This window comes from Aotus nancymaae, unplaced genomic scaffold (assembly GCF_030222135.1).
Source record: "Aotus nancymaae isolate 86718 unplaced genomic scaffold, 86718_ANA_hifiasm-v0.15.2.pri h1tg000077l, whole genome shotgun sequence".
Lineage (NCBI taxonomy): Eukaryota > Metazoa > Chordata > Mammalia > Primates > Aotidae > Aotus > Aotus nancymaae.
This window is the reverse complement of record NW_026988492.1, coordinates 3,021,236-3,032,652: the sequence shown is the minus strand read 5'-3', so window position 1 is coordinate 3,032,652 and position 11,417 is coordinate 3,021,236.

Sequence of the window (11,417 nt, the reverse complement as noted above, 5' to 3'; positions counted from 1 at the left end):
TTGCAAGAGATTTCAATTATTTTTACTTCTGTTGGGCCTGAGTTAGAGCCATGAGGAGGAAGTCACTTCCTAGTGAGGGAAACTAGGCCACTGTCGAATATCTACAGTTTAATGAGGATTTGTTGTTCTCTGCATATCTTTGTGCGTGCAGTAACATCTGAACATGAACTTCGGAATTTTCAAGTTTCTTAGCTTGTAACTCTGGCGGATCTCAAGGATCTACTGTACCTGAAGTCTATCTTATAAAATAAATCAGAGTCTAGATAGACTATGATCTGAACACTCTTCCTTAGGAATTCTGGAATATCATGGTATGCTTCCTTCTGGTTCTTCCATTTACATAGAAGATCATTTCAGCCAGTGAGAAATAGAGTAAAACTTCATTCTGACAGTTCCTGCTTACTTAAGCCAAAAAATTGATGAGAAAAACTTATTTTGGAGAGTTTAGGGTTAGTACACAATAATATGGCCAATAACTCTACTGATTCTACAGGATCAAGAAAACACCATGAGTGTACCCTCCTACTACAGGATGAAGAAGGATCCAGCTCTGCTCCCTGTGAGAGACAGTGGGAAACAGTTCCACATTAAGTCATGGAGAAATGTCAGAGAAGGAGAGGTGTTAATGCAGGAGAAGTAGGATCATGTCATAGAAATTTCCAGAGTCCTGCTCTATGGAAATGCAGTCTAAGTCCTTTAAAAACCATTTTTAACACAAAAAATTAAGATTACTATTCAGAGGCCAAGACAATTGTTACAATTATTGGTGAGATAGAAGTTTCTAAGCTATATGGTGGGTAGTAGGAGGTGACATTCTCTGGATTAGAATAAAACTGACTAATTCTGCAAAACTACTGGATTGACTCAGAGACTAGCAGGCACAAAGGTAGTAGTGATAATACTCATCGCTGATTGGGTTCTCTTTATGAATCAGCACTATACATATTATCTTCTTTAATCCTCCTAACTACTGCTTGAGGTAGGTGGCTTTAAGTCATTTTACCGAGCAGAAAGCCAAGATACGGGAATTTAAGCAACCTAACAATCAAAATCACACAGGGTGTAAGTAGCAGAGTCAGAATTCAAGCCTCCACTTGTGTGATTTCAAAGCTTGTATTCTTAAAATTGCTATGCCGTACCTCTTCTAGAAAATGACACAAAGGCAGGGGAAGACTCTTGTATTAAAGAACAAATCCCATGTAAATCTCTCATAGTAGAAAAAACTAAAAATTGGCCACCTGATGGCAGGGGTGGGGTGGAGTTGAGACATAAGAGTGAATCCTGAGGGGTGAGTTTAGTTAGAATGGAATCCAGCCTCGAATTCCCAAATAATACGGACAACCTGGAAAACTAAAGTTTCTCTTGTATTTTTCTGTAGTTACTTAATGTGTGGCAGGTGATCCAAGTGTGATAGGTTGTAAGTTCTTACCTTCAGGGCAAGTGTTTGGTCTATAATAGTAATATTTAAAAAAAAATATTCAACATTTAATTGATAGATTCTCATTCCTGTAACACAAGACGTTATGGCCTTGCAGAAACAGAAGTTAGAATATTGACCACAGTTAGTATCAAAGGGCTTTTTTTTCAGAGAACTTGAGTTTTAGTTACATCCTCATATGTACTACACTTGACCTTAGCTAAAAGGATGGGAAGCTACTATATCCTCATATGTGAAAGATGTATTCAGAGACTCTTAAAGATTCCTTGAACGACAAATGTTTTCTCTTTTGAATAGCTATGACTTTCAACCTTACTTTTAATTCTAAACTTTTAGAGCAAACAAGACACAATCAACTCATGATCCAAACCTGCAAACTATGCATATGTAGATTTATGCAAATAGTCATGCAAATCAGGTGCCACCACTGGGCTTCTGGGAGGTTGCAAATGGAGCCCTGGGTATAGTAGGGGTCAAATATCCTTGGCCTAGAGCTCAATTTCACATGCAGATTTTTACAAGACAGTGGCAGCCCCTAAACACAGCAGTCTTTAAATGCTGTGATAATTCCACGGTTGAGTAGTTTTCGTCATAATTAGGAAGGGGTGACCTGGCTTAGTGAAAAATGAAGAGCGGGATGAAATTGTGCTCTAATATTCCAGTTTATTTAAGTTTGATACTTATCTTCCTACCTGCCTTCCTCATTTTTTCACTGTCCATTAAGGGAACTCAGCTGGCCTGGAACATTGCTTTCCTATTTCATCGGCCTTTGCCAAAGATACTGAATTTCCCTAACGTACCTAAATGGTGAGGCATCCCAAGGCCACTATCCTTGAAAATGCCTCCTGCCTTGAAGCGTGGGTACCTTCCCTGAGATGCAGCACCAATGATGCCAATTAAATTATCAAAGGCTACAGCAACAAGAGAATCTGCAGTGACTGTTACCGCCACTATTACTAAGAGCCTTGGACTCTTAACTCCAAATAACCAACAAAGACCGAAGAATCTCTCCAAAAATGCTGTTAATTACACTTTGGAATATCCTCATGGGAGCTTGCTGAACGCTCTTGGGACCAGGCTCTTGGGACTATTTCCTCTTTCCTACTGCAGAGGAAAGGGACTGTGGAGTACATGGGGTGATCCTACGAAATGTTAGACTTGGAGAGAGAACAGGAGCCAAAACTGTCCTCTGCCATCCGTGTGTGCCTTGGCTATTCCCTTCACAGCCACGGTTTAGTCCTCTTCTACTCTAGAGTTCAACTGTAGAAGGTAGATGTTCCCATGAGATTTGGTGAGTTCTGGGAGACGGCATTCTCAGAATTAGGATATCATTGACTAATTCTGTAAAACAACGAATGGACTAAAAGACAAAGTAACAACCATGAAGGTAATAGTGATAATACTCATCCCTGATTTATCTCTCTTTATGAATTAGCACTATACATTATCTCATTTAATCCTTCTAACTACGGTTGAGGGTAGGTGTCATTAAGCCATTTTACAGAGCAAGAAACCAAGATACAGGGAAATTAAGCAACTTACTAATCAAGAATCACATGGGTTGCAAGTGGTAGGGTCACAGTTCAAGGCTATATTTGTGTGATTTCAAAGCTTGCTTTTAAATTTTTTTTAAGGACAAGGTCACACTCTGTTGCCCAAGCTGTGCAGTGTCACCTTGAACTCCTGGACTCAAGAGATGCTCCTGCCTCAGCCTGAAGAGTAGCAGCCACTACAGGTGTGAGTCACCAAGCCCAGCTTGAAAGCTTGTATTTTCAATCATTATTCTCTATGTCTTCCAGACAACGATCCAAAGTAGCCGTTTCCAGTAGCCGGACTTTGAACTTCACCAACTCTCCCTGCCTACCACCAAATCTCATGCAGGGAAATGTGAGCAGTTCCCGATACTGTCTACTCCAAATCCACCGCACTCAGCACTGCCTCCTTCTCCCCAAGCACTTTGTCCTACAGCTTGACACAGCGAGAATATTCCTGTTCCCTTAACGCATTTCCAGGACCGTGGCCAATGGCAGACACCAGGTCATTAAACCCATTCACAGCTGAATGACTAAAGAGAGGACATGATAGTTTTAATTAATTCTTTGCCATTGAGCCCTGTGTTTCTTGGATAAGATTATTACTTCTGAGTTCCTCTCAATTCCATATCAAAAAGACTCAGATCAAAATGCCAATTTCCTTCCATGAAACGGTCCGGAAAATAAGAGAGATAAAAATCTGAAAGTATTTACAAATATCAATTTTTAAGTGGTGAAAACAAAATGAGTGATTTTAGAATTAGCCAAAGTCCATGTGGAGTTTCTGTAAAAATGTAACCTATCGGGATAAAAGCTGTGGTTCTAGTGATGACTAAGTTGTGAAAATAAAATTAAAAGGAGCTGCGGGAGGGATGTAAAAAGCATAAATGGAAGTTTGCTTTGTTTAGTACAGAGAGATGAAGATTTGGGGGAAAGGGGGACGGGGTAGGGGAGGTTTTCTTTAAATGAGACAAGAAGAGGTAAACAAGTTATGCCATGTGTAGAAAGGGGAAATGGACCAGCATCCAGCTTTCCGTTTGCTGGATAAGTATTTAGGTTGATGCAAAAGTAATTGCGGTTTAGGCCATTACTTTAACAGCAATTACGTTTGCACCGACCTAACACTTTCACTTAGACTCTAAATAATTCTCACCTGTGGTTAGGTATCAACCATGGAAGCAGTACCAATATTTGAAAGAGAAAATTGTTCTCGCCTGTAATTAAAAGGTATTCTATTCTCAGTCAGCTGTGTTGTCCAAGAATCCATTAATCAAAGAAGCCATTACATCTCTACTTATATTAATTCCATTATTGTATCACGTGAGTTATGTTCAAACATTTATTGCCCAATAATTTTCAGAGAAAAATGTAATAACTTGGGTGGAGATATCATTAATGGGAAGCGATTTTTGGCAAGCAAGTTAATGGAATGCATGAACTAACCCTCCAACCCCAATTATAATGAACTTTTCCAAATTCCAGGGCTAACGGGTTAGCTACAAACACTGTAAATGAGCTTGCTAGATTCGGGCAGCTCTCTGTGAATGTCAATTTAGTCCTAGACTTTTGCAAGGATAATATCCAGTAAACAAAATCTGGGCATCTTCCTCATCTTCCAGAACATTCAAGGCGATTTCTTATATGCCTGTCAATTTTTTAGCAACAACTTTCATTCAATCTCTGGATAAAAGGAAACCTTTATATGAAAAAAATTATTTCTAAAACAGGCAGTAGGTAGTTCCTTTTTAAAATCTCATGTGGTAAAACAATCATTCCAAAAATAATTGTAACAAGACTTTATAGGTTCTCATAAGAGAATTTATCATGTATTGTCTTTTATCACCAGGCATGTCACACAGCAGAATTATGAGATAAATGGTAATGGTAGTCATGCGATATTTTGCTTTAGGAAACTTGAACAATTGTAAAAGGACACTGTACTTCCTATTGAATACCTAATATTTGCTTCCAGACTTGAAATGCCAGAAGTTTACTGCAAGTCTGAGGCAGAAAAGAAGGATTAAAAATGATAAAATTTGGAGTTGGGCACAGTCAATCATAACATCTTGACGTTTGACGTGACCTCTGGAGTTATCTGCATCAGACAAGCTCAGTCTGCACCAGCCAGAGATGAGGTGAGGCCCACAGCTGAGGAATCCAATTGCCCCAGTCCCAGAAATAAGTGGCATCTGTGGGAGGAAGTCTCACAGGTCCACGGGGAGGAGTTTTTATTCTTTAGCAACAGAATACCAACAGAACATGTTTTACGAAAAATAACGGATGAAACTCCAAACTGATAGACACAGAATGGAGAAGCTTGGGTTGAAGGCAGAGAAGGTGGAGAAGAGGCCCTCATCCACCTGGCACTGCTCTCCAGCTCCCTGCAATTTCTCTGTGGAGAGTTATCAGACACTTAGGTCTCTGGGGAACTGCATGAGTTAGGACTTTTCTAGTTGCAAAGTAAACAATCTGATCTGAGTGTGAATAACATCCAGGAAAATAATGATAGTGATGCTAATAATGGTCTCATAGACCCAGAGGAGCAATGCATCTGGATTTGAGGAAGGGACTGCAATTGGGATAATGGTCATCAGACCTTTTCTCTCTCTCTCTCTCTCTCTCTCTCTCTTTCTCTCTCTCTTCTCTATCTCTCTCTGTTTTTATTTATTTATTTGAGACAGAATGTCTCTCTATCACCCAAGCTGGAGTGCAGTGGTGGTTCACTGCAACCTCCACCTCCTGGGTACAAGAGATTTTCCCATCTCAGCCTCTCGAGTAGCTGAGATTACAGATGTGAGCCACCACACCCAGCTAATTTTTATATTTTTAGTAGAGACGGGGTTTCCCCATGTTGGCCATGCTGGTCTCGAACTCCTGACCTCAAGTCATTTGCCTGCCTCAGTCTCCCACAGTGCTCAGATTACAGGTATGAGCCACTGCGCCCAGCCCTCTTTCTCTCTCTCTTTAAACACACCTGTGCACATCTAAATTCCATAGGAAAAGATTCTGATGGGCCCAGGTTGGGTAGGGCTCATCAAATACATTGAGGGCTTGGAAGTGGCAGCGTAGAGAGAAGAGAGAGGCCAAGGGTCATATGGCAGGCACATGGCTGGCTGGGATTTAGGTGTCAGTTCCCAGAGAAAAAGAACTTGTCAGCCCCCCAGCAATGTGGACACTATTGATAGGCTATGCTGACAGTGGCCACACATACATACTAGAATGAGACAGGTCCACCAAGCTGCAGGAAGCACAGCTCACCAGGCTGGGCATCTGAGCACGGCACAGAGAACCATGACTCCCAGTGGTCAGTTCAGGACAGGCACTGGTTTTGCCATCTGGGAGGCCCACAAGGATCCAGGTGGTATCCAAGACTCCAGACAGCCTGGGAAAGCAGAGTCAGTTATATGGTTTGGCCGTGTCCCCACCCAAATGTCACCTTGAATTGTAATAATCCCCACGTGTCCAGGGTGGGGCCAGGTGGAGATAATCGAATTATGAGGGCAGCTTCCCCCCTGTTCTCATGGTAGTGAATAAGTCTCGTGAGATCTGATGGTTTTTAAACGGGAGTTCCCCTGCACAAGCTCTCTCTTGTCTGCTGCAATGTAAGACCTGCCTTTGCTTCTCCTTTGCTTTCTGCCAGGATTGTGAGGCCGCCCTAGCCATGCTGAAGTGTGAGTCAATTAAACCTTTTCCCTTTATAGATTACCCAGTCTTGGGTGTGACTTTATTAGCAGCATGAGAACGGACTAATGTATTCAGTCAGCAGCAGAGAGTTCTGGAAGCAGGTTCCTGGCCCCAAATGTTCAGCCAAGAGGCAGAGTCTGAGCTCCAGTTCTGCTGGCAAAGGAAAAGTAGGGGCCCATCTGGGAAGAACTGGAAAAGCCAGGAAAGTGGCCTCTAAATAAACAGGAACTGAAGGAGACACAAGCCTGATTCTTATCCTAATTGAGCTCTGGGGTCAGGGGAACAAAGCAGCAAGATTACTGGGACAGTGAATCCCATGAGCTACCAGCCTAGGCCTTCCCAATCTCCAACCAGAGTAAGATTGCCGCTGCTTTCTGGGTGTGTGTGCTGGGGGAGCCTGCAGGAGAAGGGGAATTTCCCTTAAGGATGTCGCCTCTGACAGAGGGCCACAATCATCAAAAGGGTCATTAGAGCTTCTGCTTGCTCTGAATGGTATTTGTGGAGAGGGAATGTGCCTTATGTTCTCTCTTGCACAGTGGTGGTGTCTCCCTTGGCCCTTCCTAAAAACATGGTGAGTGACCCATAAAACGAGAAAACTATCAGGCGTCAGTAATATGTAATGCCTGGGCCAAAATAAAGGGTTATGTGTCGAACATGAACTAACGCAACTGGTAGATACCGTCCCTGCTAACACTGTTGTGGTCTCGGAGTTTGTAAAAATCAATTTCTTTCTCTTTCTTTCTTTTCTTTCTTTTTTTTTTCTTTCTTTCTTTCTCCTTCTTTCTTTCCTTTCTTTCCTACTCTTTCTTTCCTTTTCTTTCTTTATCTTTCTTCCTTTCCTTCATTCCTTCTTTCTCTTTCTTTCTTTCCTTCTTTCCTCTTTCCTTCTCTTTCCTTCTTTCCTCTTTCCTTCTCTTTCCTTCCTTCCTTCTTTTCTTTCTTTCTTTCTTTCTTTCTTTCTTTCTTTCTTTCTTTCTTTTTTCTTCTTTCTGCCTTCCCTCCCCTTCCCCTTCCCTTCCTTTCCCTTCTTCCCTTCCTTCCAACTGGGTCTCACTCAATCACCCAGGCTGGAGTACAGAGTCATGATCATGGCTCACTGGAGCCTGGAACTCCTCTTCTCAAGGGATCCTCCCACCTCAGTCTCCTGAGCAGCTAGGACTACAGGCATGTGCCACCACATGAGGCTAATTTTTAAATTTTTGGTAGAAATGGGGTCTCACTATGTTACCCAGGCTATTCTGGAACTGTAGGCCTCAGATGATCCTTCCACTTCGCCTCCCACAATGCTGGGATTACAGGCATGAGCCACCAAGCCTGACCAGTTTATAAACATTTCTAAAGAAAAATCCCAGGAAACAATTTCAAGCATTGCTCCTATACCTCACCTTGTGATATTTTTCATACATCGAAGGACTAATACATTAAGCCTGTCTGCATCTCAGTGTGGTACATGTTTTACTCATTTGCTTAATTTGCTGAAGATTTTAAGGTCACGTGGCTGCCAGAGAAGGACATGGAAACACTCAGGAGAAGGACTCAGGGCTTTAACTTCAAACGCCCACTTTTGATGCTCCTGCCAAGAAAGAACAAAATATTTGTCTCTTGCATAGTTAACCTCTCTTCCATACACAGTCCACAACACATTGCCTTGGCAGGCTACATGCAACCCCCTTCTCCTCTGTAAAGGATGGTAATCTTTGTGCTTATGAAGAGAAACACCAGGAACACACACCATTCTCCAAAAAATTAGCTTGTCTTGAGACTACTTGTCATGTAATTTAAGGGCCAATGTCAGAGACGTGTTTCCCTCTATTGGAAGTAAGGAGCTAAAGTTCTAAACGCTGATAAGAAATGCAGTTTGTAACTCCTTCAGGCACGGGGTCTTTATCTGCCCTGAATTCCCTCCCAGTGACCAGGATTCAGTGCCCAGGGGAGGAATAGACACCTCTCTGTGTCACTTAAGGTGGCAGAGCTTAGCATCTCCCTTCCTTACCCCCGAAGACGCTGGATGTCTTACATATAATCCATCCCAATCGTTTTCTGACATATTTTGCCCAAGTTGGAGTTACACACATGTGCCAATCACCAGTGAAGGGTGATTACTTATTCAGTAGAAAGGAGCTCCGAAGAACAGTGGGAAGTGATTCCGTATAAATGACACATTTTATCTGTTTTTCAAATAATTCATGGAAAATACTGACATAAAGTGCCAATTATTTTTTTCCCCATGAATAGGGCTGGCAGTCTTATTGTAGACTTTAAAAGTCACTTACAATTTGCTCACATTTCTTAACTCCCCAGGGAAAAGAATGTATTTCCTTTGCTCTAAAGATTAAAGTTCAATTTGACTTCATATTTTGTGGAAGGGACTCTTAAAGACATTGCATTCTCATATTCTAGGTATCATTACAAACTGTACGTTTGGTGATTGATGTCTGCAGGGCAGCCTCCGGAGGCTGCGTGCTGGTTAAAATAATAAAGTGCTCCTTAGCCTCTAGGTGCATTCGGGAGAACAGCAGGTGGCCATTGTTGCCCGTGCTAAAGTGAGCCACTCCGTTTGAGACGGCTCATTTTGGACCCAACCTGAATGCCATGCCCGAGTGATCTGACTTCTAACAAAGCCGCCGATAGACTTATTCTGTTGTTTAATTTGAATGAGAATTAGCTGCTGCTTCGTGCAAGTTGAAGATCCCTCTATTAGAAACTGGTTCTCTAGAAATGTTTGTGGAAGCCTGGCGGTGTAGAATTTTGGAGGGGTGTGAGAATGATCTGATCTTCCATGGAAGCATACTGCATTCCCAACCTTTGGATTCCGCATTAGACTCATGCAGGCATGGCAGGGAGACGCGGCAACATCTCTCGCCATGTGTCAGGGCCACTGTGTCGCTCACACTCCCAGGAAAGGACACAGACTCGGGGAAAACAGTGGCCCATATATTTCCATTAAAGCAAGAGCGTGCGGCTAGTTCACCGACAGTCAGGGTAATTGACACAGAGCACTTCTCCAAGAGCGTTATATTAATATCAGCAAGAGCACAGGGCTACAGATACTGAAGTTTTAGTTCACAGAATCAAGAAAGCACAAAATACAAAAAAACTGGGATTTGCAAGACACCGTTCCCAAAAGCTGTCTCCCTGATAGGTTTGCACGAAACTCCTTGGGGTAGGCAGTGACTGTACCTCTGACGCTGTGGTAAGTCCAGCCACAGGCAACGTAGAACATTCTAGACTTGCATCTTATAACCTGCATGTTTATAATGTGACCTTCAGAATCTGAGTTCAACATACAGAGTGTCTGAACACTTTAGAAGTGATTTATCAGGGTCCTAGTAAAAGAATCGAGGCCAAGGCAGAACCAAATGGCCTGCTTCTAACACCTCCTTGTTTTTATGTATTTCTTTGTGATATTGCTCTGAATCTGTGTCTCCATTCAGAAATCCATCTAGTATTTTTTTTTTTTAAAGGTGGACCATTTGTCTAAGATCAAATGAGCGTGATGGAGGACACAAACATTATGACTGAAATATAATCAAGATATTAATGCAGTCGGTACCATTTTTAGAAGAAAAAAACTGATGCTGTAATTCCAGGTCACCACGGCAATTCTTATCTGCTTATTAATTTGTTACTATGTTAAAGTTTTCCTCTTGGCTCATTCACTGTAGCCTGGCAAACATCCACACCTTGTTTCTCATAGTGTTTATTTGCTCATTCCATGATTTTTACCAACGATGCTGGGCATTTTCAAGATTCAGCCTAACAGTGTACGTGGACAGGCTTAGTCTCCTCTGGGATTTTCTGCCTGGAATGATGCAATTTCCAGGCGCTCATTACACCATAAAGAGATGCACACCCCTTTTCTTAGGAAACAGTCCTCTGTCTGTTGGAGGTCTCTTATTCTCCAGTTTAAAAAGCTTTAACTGTGCTTTAAGACTTTGTCATTCAATTCTTATTTATGCTTAATAATCTCCTTGGGATTCTTACATTAGGTGTACAATAATCCTATTAAGCCCTCAAGACTTCTCCTAAATTGGTGGCAATTCTGGGTAATGGATTGAAATATCCCTTGCATTTTCTAGAAACACCGCATCTTGTTTTATGATCGTCATTTTCTGGGAGTCCCAGCTAATTTAGGAAGTGGAGAAAATAAAACATTTGCTAAATCTCAGCTGAGAACAACGGGAAGATGATCATCCTAGGGAAAGTACAAAATATACAAAAATAATACAAAAGACAGTTTTCTCTCCTTCAAAAAGAAAGTACCCATTTATTCTTTCCCGGTGAAGTCTCTGACTTCTGAACTCTCTGACTACTCCCAGGCAGTTTGATGTAGTTCTCTTTTCATTGTTGTGGGTACAATGGTGAACCTTGGATAATGGTGTGCCTCACAGACCAGGCGGGAAGTGAGAACCTGAAATCTGCAGAAGCAGGGCTTTTGGAAAGCGGTGGAATCTTAACAGGCGAGAAGTCAAAAGTCAGAATGCAAGGGTATCAAGGTGAAATAAGACAGAGGTAAAGAACACAGGAGTCTGATGCCACAAGTTCCCAGGTCAAAGAAAGACAGAGGGTCAGCAAGTTGTCGGGCCTCTAGGACTCCATTCATGAAACATGTGGGAAACAGCTTGTAATTCAGCCTCTGTGAAAAAGCCCTTGACATGGTTTCTGCTGCGGAAGGAGTCATTCTCGTAGTATTTGCAGCCCAGGGTCTGAAAATAAGGGCTGCTGCTGATGGGAATACAATAGAATGCTAAACAGAGGGTGGT